The sequence below is a fragment of the Pongo pygmaeus genome, chromosome 17 (assembly GCF_028885625.2).
Source record: "Pongo pygmaeus isolate AG05252 chromosome 17, NHGRI_mPonPyg2-v2.0_pri, whole genome shotgun sequence".
Taxonomy (NCBI): Eukaryota; Metazoa; Chordata; class Mammalia; order Primates; family Hominidae; genus Pongo; species Pongo pygmaeus.
In genome coordinates, this window is record NC_072390.2 from 15766144 (window position 1) to 15778457 (window position 12314).

Genomic DNA, 12314 nt, shown 5'->3' on the forward strand with positions numbered 1-12314 from the left:
TCCTGTCGCTTTGGGCTATCCCCCGTGGTGCCCTGAGGCACTCTGTGGGCACAATACAGGGATGCCCATTATCTCTTGGGTCCTGCACATGCGTGGTTGGCAGGCACTTTTGCCTGTGGGTGGGACCTTGGCCGTGACTTTTTTTTCCTTCCACACAACACAGGCGCCTCGACCTCCCCTTTCGAGCTTTCCTGACGCTTTGGGTTTCTCCCTGTGGGCCAGAGACGCCCTGTGGGCGCGACCCACGGAACCCCAGGATACCCTGGGCCCCAGGCATTCACTGTTGGGAGGTACTTTGGCCTGTGGGGTGGACCTCGGCCGGGCCGTTTTTTTTTCTTCCACACCACAAAAGTGCCTCAGCTTCACCTTTCAAGACCTCCTGCTGCTTTAGGCTGCCCCTGTGGGCCGGCAGTGCTCCAAGGTCATCAAGCAGGGATGGCCAGGATCCCCAGGGTCCTGAGCATTCACCGTTGGGGGGCACTTTCCTCCGTGGGGGGTACCTCCGCCATGCCGTTTTTTATTCTTCCACACCACACAGGTGACTAGACCTCCATTTTCATGCCTTCCTACGGCTTTGGACTGCACCCCGTGGACCTGAATCACTCCATGCCTGTGAATTAGGGATGCTCAGCATCCCCTGCACCCCACACATGCGTGGTTGAGGGCATTTTCGTCTTTGGCAGGGACATCTGCCATGCAATTTTTTTTTCCTTCCACAACAAACAGATGCCTCCACCTCCCACTTCAATCCTTCCTGCCGCTTTGGGTTGCCCGCTGTGGGCCCGAGATGCTCCTTGCGTGTGAATCAGGGACGCCCAGCATTCCCTGCTATCCACGCATTTATGGTTTGGAGTCACTTTCGCCCGTGAGAGGAATCTATGAAGCGAGTTTTTTTTCCTAGCATACCACTCAGGTGCCTCGACTTCCTTTTGACACCTTACTGCCACTTTTAGCTGCTCCCTGTGGGCCTGAGACATGCTGTGGCATGAAGCAGGGACACCCAGGATCCCCTGGACCCCGCACATATGCTGTTGGGAGCACTTTCGCCCTTGGTGGGGACCTCTGTCACGCTGTTTTTTTTTCCTTCCACACCACACAAGTGCCTCAACCTCACCTTTCAAGCCTTCACGCAGCTCGGGGCTGTCCCCTGTGGGTCCAAGACGCTCCTTGGGCCTCAACCAGGGATGCCCACAATCCCCTGGGCACAGTGAATGCATGGTTGGGGGCACTTTTGCCCGTTGGGGGGACCTCAGCGGCTACAGTTTTTCTTCCTTCCACAACACACGGGGGACTCGACCTCCCCTTTCAAGCATTCCTGCTGCCTTTGTCTCACCCCCTTGGGCCCGAGACAATTCGTGGGTGCGAACCAGGGAAGCCCAGGATCTCCTCAATCCCAGGCATGCGCGGTTGGGAGGCACTTTTGCCCTTGGGGGAACCTCTGCCCTGCCGTTTTTTTTTTTTTAACCTTCCATACCACACAGGTGCCTCGACTTTCCCTTTCAAGCGTTACTTCCGCTTTGATCTTCCCCGCGTGGGCCTGAGACACTCGGTCAATGCAAAGCAGGGACATGCAAGATCCCCTGGGCCCCGCGAATGAGCGGTTGGGAGCCACTTTCTCCAGTGGTGGGACCTCTGCTGCAGCGTTTTTTTTTTTTCCTTCACACCACACAGGTGTCTCGACCTCACATTTCAAGCCTTCCTGCCACTTTGGGCTGACCCTGTGAGCTTGAGACCCTCCGTCGATGTGAAACAGGGATGCCCAGGAGTCCCTGGTCCCCCACGCATACGCGGTTTGGAGGCACTTTCGCCCGTGGAGGGACCTCTGCCATGCCGTTTTATATTCCTTCCATCCCCTTCCGAGCCTTCCTGCTGCTTTGGGCTGACCCCCGTGGGGATGAGATGCTGTATGTGCGTGAACCAGGGATGCCCAGGATACCCCGCACCCTGCACATGCACGGGTGGGAGACACTTTCGCCCGTGAGGGGACCTCTGCCACGTCGTATTTTGTTCCTTCCACACCACAGAGTTGCCTTGACCTCCCATTTCAAGACTTCCTGCCGCTTTGGGCTGCTCCTGTGGGCCTGAAATGCTCTATGGGTGTGAAGCAGGGATGCCTAGGATCCCCTGGGCCCCATGCAAGCGCGGTTGAGAGGAACTTTCGTCTTTGGGGGGAGGACGTCTGCCACGCCATTTTGTTTTCCTTCCACTACAAACAGGTGCCTCGACCTCCCATTTCAATCCTTCCTGCTGCTTTGAGCTACCACTTGTGGGCCCGCGACGCTCCATGCACAAGAATCAGGGGGATGCCTAGGGTCCCCTGGGACCCGCGCCGTCGCGGTTGGGAGACACTTTCGCCCTTGGGGGAAACGTCTGCCGTGCCGTGTTTTTTTCCTTTCAAACCGCAAAAGTGCCTCGACCTCCCCTTTCCAGACTTTCTGCCACTTTGGGCTACCCCTGTGGGCCTGAGATGCTCCGTGGGCATCAAACAGTGAGTCCCAATAGCCCGTGGGCCCCGCGCATGAGCAGTTGAGAGGCACTTTCGCGGGTGGGCCGGACCTCTGCCGTGCTGTTTTCTTTTCCTTCCTAACCACACAGGTGCCTCAACCTCCCCTTTCAAGCGTTTCTGCTGCTTTGGGCTGCCCCCCATGGGCAAGAGACGCTCCGTGGGCATGAAGCAGGGATGCCAAGGATCCCCTGGGCACCACATATGGGTGGTGGGAGGCACTTTTGCCCGTCAGGGGAAACCTCTGTCTTGCCATTTGTGTTTTCCTTTCACAACACTGGAGCCTGCACCTCCATTTTCTAGCCTTCCTGCTGCCTAGGGCTGGCTCCCGTGGGCCGAGGCACTCCTTGGGTGAGAATCTGGGACACCCAGGATCCTCAGGTCTCCACACATTTGCGGTTGGGTGGCACTTTCGCCCGTGGGGTACCTCTGCTTCGTGTTTTTTTTTTTTCCCTCACCACACAGGTGTCTCAGTCTTCCCTTTCAAGCCTTCCTGCCGCTTTGGGCTGCCCCCTGTGTGCCTGAGACACTACGTGCGCATTAAACAAAGATTCCCAGAATCCCCTGGCTCCCAGGTTGCGTGGTTGGGAGACACTTTTGCCTATTGGGGGACGTCTGCTGCACCGTATTTTTTTTCCTTCCACTTCACACAGGTGCCTCCACTTCCCCTTCCTGCCGCTTCCACCTTTCTGCCGCTTTGGGATGCCGCTTTGGCCCTGAAACACTCCATGGGTGTGAAGCAGGGATGCCTAGTATCCCCTGGGCCTCACGCATGTGTGGTTGGGGGTAATTTTGCCCGTTGTGGGGGCCATGCCATTTTTTTTTCCTTCCACAACACACAGGTGCCTCGACCTCCCCATTCAAGAATTCCTGCTGCTTTGGGCTGCCCCACATTGGCCCAATACGCTTTGTGGGCGTGAACCAGGGAAGCCCAGCATCCCCAGGTCCCCATGAATGCGTGGTTGGTAGGCACTTTCTCCCGTTGGGGGACCTCTGATGCGTCATTTTTCTTTCCTTCCACACAACACAGATTCCTCGACCTCCCATTTCAATCCTTCTTGCCAGTTTGGGTTGCCCCCTGTGGGCCCGAGACGCACCGTGGGCACGAACCAGGGACACGCAGGATTCCCTGGGCCCTGCGCATGCAGGCTTTGGAGGCACTTTAGCCCGTGGGGGGACCTCTGCTGCGCCGTTTTTTTTCCTTGCATACTACACAGTTGCCTCGACTTCCCATTTGCAGCTTTCCTGCTGCTTTGGGCTTCCCTCCACGTCCGCAAGACACTCTCTGGGTGTGAAACAGGGACGCCCAGGATCTCCAGGGCAATGTGCATGCGTAGTTTGGAGGCACTGTCGCCTTTAGGGAGGACTTACGCCACGCCATTTTTTTTCCTTACACAACACTCAGTTGCCTCAACCTCCGGTTTCAAGACTTCCTGCGGCGTTGACTGCCCCCTGTGGGCCCGAGACGCCCTGGGTGCATGAACCAGGGATGTCCAGGATCCCGTGGGCCCTGCGCATGCTCATTTGGTAGGCACTTTTGCCGGTGGGGGGGGACCATGGCCTCTCCTTTTTTTGTCCTTCCGCACCACACCGGTGCCACAATCTCCCCTTTCAAGCTTTCTTGCTGCCTTAGACTGCCCCCGTGGGCCAAAGGCACTCCATAGGCATGAGCCAGGGATGCCCAGTATCCCCTGGGCCCTGCTCATGCACCGTTGGGAGGCACTTTCACCCTTGGAGGGGCCTCAGCTGTGCCTTTTTTTTTTCTCTTCCACACCACACAGATGACTCGTCCTCCCATTTCAAGCCTTCTTGCCACTTTGGGCTGCCTCTTGTGGGCCTGAAATGCGCCATGATCATGAACCAGGGATGTGCAGGATCCACTGGGCCCCATGCATGTGTGGTTGAGAGGCACATTCGTCTTTGCTGGAGACCTCTGCCGTGCCATTTTGTTTTTCTTCTGCAACAAACAGGTGCCTCGACCTCCCATTTCAAGCATTTCTGCCACTTTGAGCTGCCCCCGGTGGGCCCGAGATGATCCGTGGGTGTGAAAGAGGGATTCCCAGGAACCCCTCGGTCCTGTGCATGCTCGTTTGGGCGGTACTTTCGCCGGTGGGGGATCTTTGCTGTGCCGTAATTTTTTACTTCCACAACTCACAGGTGCCTAGACCTCCCCTTTCAAGCCTTCCTGCTGCTTTGGCCTGCACTACGTGGGCGCCAGACAGACTTTGGGTGTGAACCAGGGACGACCAGGATCCCCTGGGCCCCGCACATGCACGTTTGACACTCACTGTCGCCCGTGGGCGGGACCTCTGCTGCCCCATTTTCTTTTCCTTCCTAACCACACAGATGCCTCGACCTCCCTTTTGAAGCCTTCCTGCCGCTTTGTGCTGCCCCCCCGTGGGCATGAGATGCTGCTGGGCATGATCCACTGATGCCCAGGATCAGCTGTGCTGCACACATGCGCTGTTTGGAGGCACTTTCACCCGTGGGGGGACTTCTGCCATGCCGTATTTTGTTCCTTCCACACCACACAGGTGCCTCGACCTCCCGTTTCAAGCATTCCTGCAGATTTGGGCTGTCCTCAGTGGGCCTGAGATGCTCCGTTGGCATGAACAAGGGAAGCCCATGATCCCGTGGGCCGAGTAGATGCACGGTTGTGAGGCAATTTCTCCCATGGGGGGGACTTCTGCCACGCCATGTTTTTTTTCACACCACACTGTTACATCGACCTCCCATTTCAAGGATTCCTGCTGCTTTTGGCTGCCCCCCGTGGTCCCGAGACTCTGTGTTGTTGTGAAACAGGGACCCCCAGGATCTCCTGGACCCCACACATGAGCGGTTGGGAGGCAACTTTTCCTGTGTGGGGGACCTTGGCCGCGTTGTTTTTTTTTTTCTTTCACCACCACACAAGTGCCTCGATCTCTGCTTTCAAGCCTTCCTGCCGCTTTGGGCTGCTCCACCGGGGCCCAAGTCGCTCTGTGGGCGTGAAACAGGGACACCCAGGATCCCCTAGGCACTGCGCATGTGCTATGGCGAGGCACTTTCACCCGTTTGCGGTGGACCTATGCCTCGCAGTTTGTTTTATCCTTCCACAACACAGGTACTTCGACCTCCTATTTCAGGCCTTCCTGCCACATTGGGCTGGTCCCCGTGTGTCTGAGGGGCTCCGTGGGTGTGAGTCAGGGATCCCTGGGTCCCTGGGCCCCACGCATGCATGGTGGGGAGGCTTTTTCACCCGTTGTGGGGGAACTCTGATTTGCCATTTGTGTTTTCCTTCCACAACACAGGTGACTCCATCTCCCCTTTCAAGACTTCCCGTTGCCTTAGGCTGACCCTCTGGGCCCGAGCAGCTCTATGGGTGCTAACCAGGGATGCCCAGGGTCCCCTGGGTCCCATGCTTTTGCAGTGGGGAGGCACTTGGCCCATTGTGGGGAACTTCTGCTGCGCCATTTCTGTTTTTCTTCCACAACACAGGTGCCTCCACCTCCCCTTTCAAGGCTTCCTGCCTCCCTGGGCTGGAACCCATGGGCCTGAGGCACTCCTTGGGCACAGATCTGGGATGCTTAGAATCCCCTGAGGTCCTCGCATGTGTGGTGTGGAGGCAGTTTGGCCCTTGTTGAGGGACCTCTGCCTCGCCGTTTGTGTTTTCCTTTCACAACACTGGAGCCTGCAGCTTCCCTTGCAAGCCTTCCTACCACACTGGGCTGGCAGCCATGGGCCGAGGAGCTCCATGGGTACAATCTGGGACACCCAGGAACACCAGCGCTCCACGCATTCACGGTTGGGTGGCACTTTCCCCCATGGGGGACCTCTGCTGCAGCGTTTTTTTTTTTTCCTTCACACCACACAGGTGTCTCAACCTCGCATTTCAAGCCTTCCTGCCGCTATGGGCTGCCCCCTGTGGTCCCGAGACGCTCTGTCAGTGTTTAACAAAGATGCCTAGTATCCCCTGGGCTCCACGTATGCGCAGTTGGGAGGCACTTTCGCCTGTGGGGGAACGTCTACCGCACCATATGTTTTTCCTTCCACGCCACACAGGTGCCTCAACTACCACTTTAACCCTTCCTGCTGTTTTGGGTTGTCCCCTGTGGGCCCGAGATGCTCTGGGGGCATGAATCAGGGATGCCCAGGATGCCCTGGCCCCACGCATGCAGTTTGGAGGCACTTTCGCCCATGGGGGGACCTCTGCCATGGCATTATTTTTTCCTTCCACGCCACACAAGTGCCTTGTCCTTCCATTTCAAGACTTCCTGCCGCTTTGGGCTGCCACCAGTTGGCCTGAGACGCTCCGTAGGCCTCAAGCAGCGAAGCCCAGGATCCCCTGGGCCCTGTACATGTGCGATTGGGAGGACTTTCGCCCATGCAGGGGACCTCTTGAAGCCATTTTTTTTTCCCTCACACCAGACAGGAGCCTCGACCTCACTTTTCAAGAATTCTTGTCTCTTGGGTTTTTCCCCCATGGGCCTGAGATGCTCCTTGGGCCTGAATCAGGGATGCCCACAATCCCCTGGGTGCAGTGAATGCACAGTTGGGTGGCACTGTCGCCCGTGGGAGGACCTCTGCAACACCATTTTTTTTCCTTCCAAATCACACAGGTGTCTTGACTTCCCCTTTCTAGACTTACTTCCGCTTTGATCTGCCCCTGTGTGCCTGAGACACTCCGTGAACATGAAGCAGGGACACTCAGGATTCCCCAGGCTTCATGAATGAGTGGTTGGGAGGCACTTTCTCCTTTGGGGGTACCTATACCCTGGCGTTTTTTTTTTTTCCTTTCACAACACCCAAGTGCCTCGACCTCCCATTTCAAGCATTCCTGCCACTTTGAGCTGCCCCCCATGGGCACGATACACTCTTTAAGCTCGAACCAGGAACACCCAGGATCTCCTGGGCCCCACGCATGTGCGGGCAAGAGGCAATTTAGCCTTTGTTGGGGACCTAGGTCTCATCATTTTTCTTTTCCTTTCACAACACACAAGTGCCTCGACCTCCCCTTTGAAACCTTACTGCTCCTTTGGGCTGCACCCCATGGGCATGAGACACTATGTGGGCACGAACCAGGGACGACCAAGATCCCTTGGGCCTCATGCATGCCTGGCTGGGAGGCAGTTTCTCCTGTTGGGGGGAAGTCTACCATGCCATTATTTTTTTCTTTCCATACCATACAGGTGCCTTGATCTCCCCTTACAAGACTCTCTTCCACTATGGACTGCCCGCGTGGGCGTGAGACGCCCTGTGCGTGCACACCAGGGAAGCCCAGGATCCCCTGGGCAATGCACATGTGCAGTTGGGAGGCAGTTTCACCCGTGGTGGGGCCATCTGCTGCCCCATTTTTATCCCTTCCACACCACACAGATGCTTTGACTTCCCCTTTCAAGCCTCACTTCCGCTTTGATCTTCCCCCGTAGGCCTGAGACACTCCATGAATGTGAACAGGGACACACAGGATCCCCTGGGCCCCGCGAATGAGTGGTTGGGAGGCACTTTCTCCCTTGGGGGGACCTCTGCTGTGGCATTTTTTTTCCCTTCACACCACACAAGTGCCTGGACTTTCCCTTTCAAGACTTTCTGTTGCTTTGGGCTGCTTCTCATGCGCTCGAGACACTCTGAGGGTGGAAAGCAGGGAAGCCCAGGAGCTTCTGGGCCCTGCGCATGTGCAGTTGAGGGCTATTTCACCAGTGGGGAGGACCTCTGCTGTGCCTTTTTTTTCCTTCCACACCACACAGGTGTCTCGACCTCAATTTTGAAGACTTCCTGCTGCTTTGGGCTGCCACCATGTCCCCAAGACTCTCCGTGGTATGAAACAGGGACTCCCAGGATCCCCAGGGCCCATGCATGCATGGCTAGGAGGTACTTTCGCCTTTAGGGAGGACCTGTGCTGAGCCATTTTTTTTCCTTCCACAAAACTCAGGTGCCTTGACCTACAAATTCAAGCATTCCTGCCGCCTCGGCTGCCCCCGTGGGCCCGAGACGCTCTGTAGGTCCGAATCAGGGACGTCCAGGATACACTGGGCCCTGTGCATGTTAGTTTGGGAGGCACTTTCGCCCGTGGGCGGGACCTCGGCTGTGCCGTTTTTTTTTTTCCTTCCACACCACACAGATGACTTGGCCTCCCATTTCAAGCCTTCCTGCTGCTTTGGGCTGCCCCCCCGTGGGCCTGAAATGCTCCATGATAGCGAACCAGGGATGTGCATGATCCTCTCGGTCCCATGGATGCCCGATTGAGAGGCACTTTCATCTTTGCGGGGGACCTCTGCCAAGCCGTTTTGTTTTCCTTTCACAACAAACAGATTCCTTGACCTCCTATTTCAAGCCTTTCTGCTGTTTTCAGCTGCCGCCCGTGGGCCTGAGATGCTCCTTGCACAAGTACCAGGGATGCCTGGGATCCCCTGGGACCCTAGCGTGCGTGGTTGGGAAACACTTTTGTCCTTGGATGGGACCTCTGCCGCACCGTGTTTTTTCCTTTCAAACCACAAATGTGCCTTGACCTCCCTTTTCAAGCCTTCCTGTTTCTTTGGGCTGCCCCCTGTGGACCTGAGATGCTCCGTGAGCATGAAATAGGGATGCCCAGTATCCCCTGGGACTGGCGCATGTGCAGTAGGGAGTCTTCCACAACACACGCGTGCCTCCACATCCCCATTCAAGCCTTCCTGCCGCTTTGGGCTGCCCCCCTTTGGCCTGACGCGCTTTGTGGGTGCAAACTAGGGAATCCCAGGATCCCCATGGCACCAGGTATGTGTGGTTGGGGGGTGCTTTCCCCCATCGGGGGACGTCTGCTGGGCCATTTTTTTTTTCCTTCCACACCACACAGATGCCTCGATCTCCATTTTCAATCTTTTCTGCTGCTTTGGGTTGCCCGCTGTGGTCCCAAGATGGTCCGTGGGCATGAATCAGGGATGCCCAGGATTCCCTGGGACCCGCACATACACAGTTGGGATGTGCACATGCACACTTTCACCGGTGGGGGTACCTCTGCCACTACTTTTTTTGTCCTTCCATACCACACAGTGGCCTCGGTTTCCCCTTTGAAGACATACTGCCGCTTTCAGCTGCACCCCCTGGGCCTGAGACACGCTGTGGGCATGAAGCAGGGATGTCCAGGATACCTTGAGCCCCACGCATGCGTGGTTGGGAGGCACTTTCGCCCTTGTGAGGACCTCTGCTGTGGCGTTTTTTTTCCTTCCACACCACACAGGTGGCTCGACCTCCCCTTTCAAGCCTTCCTGCCACATTGGGCTGTCCCCCGTGAGTCCGAGATGCTCTGAATGTGCCAAGCAAGGAAGCCCAGGCTGCCCTGCGCCACAGGCATGCGTGGTTGGGGGCTATTTCGCCAAAGGGGAGGACCTCTGCTGTGCCTCCACTAACCTTTTGAATACTTCCTGCTGGTTTAGGCTTCCCTCATGTCCCCAATACACCCTGTGGGTGTGAAACAAGGACACCCAGGATCCCCTGGGACGCACGCATGCACAGCTGAGAGCCCACTTTCATCTTTGGGGGGGACCTCTGCCACTCCATTTTGTTTTCCTTCCACAAAAACGAAGTGCTTCGACCTCCCATTTCAAGCTTTCCTGCCGCTTTAAGCTGCCCCCCATGGGCCCGAGACACTCTGTGCACAAGAACCAGGGATGCCTAGGATCCCCTGAGACCCACGCACGACAGGTTGGGAGGCACTTTCGCTCTTGGGGGGGATTTCTGCCGCGCCGTGTTTTTTTCTTTGAAACCACATAGGTGCTTCGACCTCCCCTTTCAAGACTTCCTGCTGCTTTGGGCTGCCCGCTGTGGGCCCGAGACACTCTGTGGGCCTTTAACAGGGATGCCCAGTGTCCTCTGGCCCCTACGCATGTGCAGTTGGGAGGTACTTTTGTCCTTGGGGGGGACCTCTGCCGCGCCGTTTTTTTTTTTTTTTTTCCTTACACACCACACAGTTGCCTCGACCTCTAATTTGAAGCATTCCTGCTGCTTTGGGCTTCTGCCCATGTCCACAGTACGCTCCATGAATGTGAAACACGGATGCCCAGGATCCCCCAGGGCCCCACGCATGTGCAGTTAAGAGGCACTTTCTCCTTTAGGGAGGACCTATGCCACGCCATTTTTTTTCCTTCCGCAACACTCAGGTACCTCGACCTCCAATTTCAAGATTTCCTCCCACTTTGGGCTGCCCCCCTCTGTGCCCGAGATGCTCTGTGTGCACGAATCAGGGATGCCCAGGATTTCCTTGTCCCCATGAATGCATCGATGAGAGGCACATTCTCCTTGGTGGAGACTTATGCCGCATGATTTTTTTTCCTTCCACAACACACAGGTGCCTCAACCTCCCCTTTGAAACATTCCTGCCACTTTGTGCAGTCCCCTGTGGGCCCGAGACATTCTCGGTGCATGAACTAGGGACAACAAAGATCCCCTGGGCCCTGCGCATGCTCATTTGGGAAGCACTTTTCCCCGTGGGGGGACCTCGGCTGCACTGTTGTTTTGACCTTCCACACCACACAGGTGCCTCAACCTCCCCCTTCAAGACTTCCTGCCGCTTTAGGTTGCCCTCGTGGGCCCTAGGCCTTCCATGGGCATGAAAAAGGGAAGCCAAGGATTCTCTGGACCCTCCACATTTGCGGTTGGGAGGCACTTTGTTCCGCGGGGGAGGCCTCGGCCAAGCCGTTTTTTCTTTTCCTTCCACACCACACAGGTGATTTGACCTCCCTTTTCAAGCTTTCCTCCTGCTTTGGGCTGCTGACTGTGGGCCTGAAACGCTCCATGGGCGCGAACCAGGGATGCATAGGATCCCCTGGGTCCCATGCATGTGAGGTTGAGAGGCACTTTCATCTTTGAGGGGAACATCCGCCACGCCATTTTGTTTTCCTACCACAACGAACAGGTGCCAGGTGACTCGACCTCCCATTTCAAGCCTTCCTGAAGCTTTGGGCTACCCCCCTTTGCCACAAAAGTCTTTGTGGATGTGAACCAGGGAAGCCCAGGATTCCCAAGTTCCCATGCATGCATGGTTGGGAGACACTTTCTCCCATTGGGGGATACCTCTGCCTCGCCGTTGTTTTTTCCTTCCAAAACACACGTGACTCCACCTCCTATTTCAAGCCTTCCTGCCGCCTTGGGATGGTCCCCGTGGGTCTGAGGCACTCAGTGGGTGCGAACAAGGGACCCCCTGTGTGCCCTGGGCCCCACGCATGTGCAGTGGGGAGGCTCTTTCACCAGTTGGGGAGGACCTCTGATTCGCCATTTGTGTTTTCCTTCCACAACACATGTGACTCCACCTCCCATTTCAAGACTTACTGCCGCCTTAGGCAGACCCCGTGGGCCCAAGCCACTGCATGGGTGCTAACCAGGGATGCCCAGAGTCCCCTGGGCCCCGCACATGCGTGGTAGGGAGCCGTTTTCGCCTACTGGGGGGACCTCTGCTGTGCCATGTGTTTTCCTTCCGCAACACAGGTGCCTCCACCTTCCTTTTCAAGGCTTCCTGCCGCCTTGGGCTGGATCCCATGGGCCCAAGGCACTATTTGGGCATGGATCAGGGACACCCAGAGTCCCCTAGGCCCTTCACATGTGCGGTGGGGAGGCACTTTTGCCCGTGTTGGGGGACCTCTGTCTCGCCTTTTGTGTTTTCCTTTGACGAGACTGGAGTCTTCACCTCCCCTTTCAAGACTTCCTGTCGTTTTGGGCTGGCCCCCGTGGACATGAGATGCTCCGTGGGCACGAACTAGGTATGCCCAGGATCCCCAGGGCTCCACACATGCTCGGTTGGGTGGCACTTTCGCCCATGGGTGGGACCTCTGCTGGGACATTTTTTGTCCTTCCATATCACACA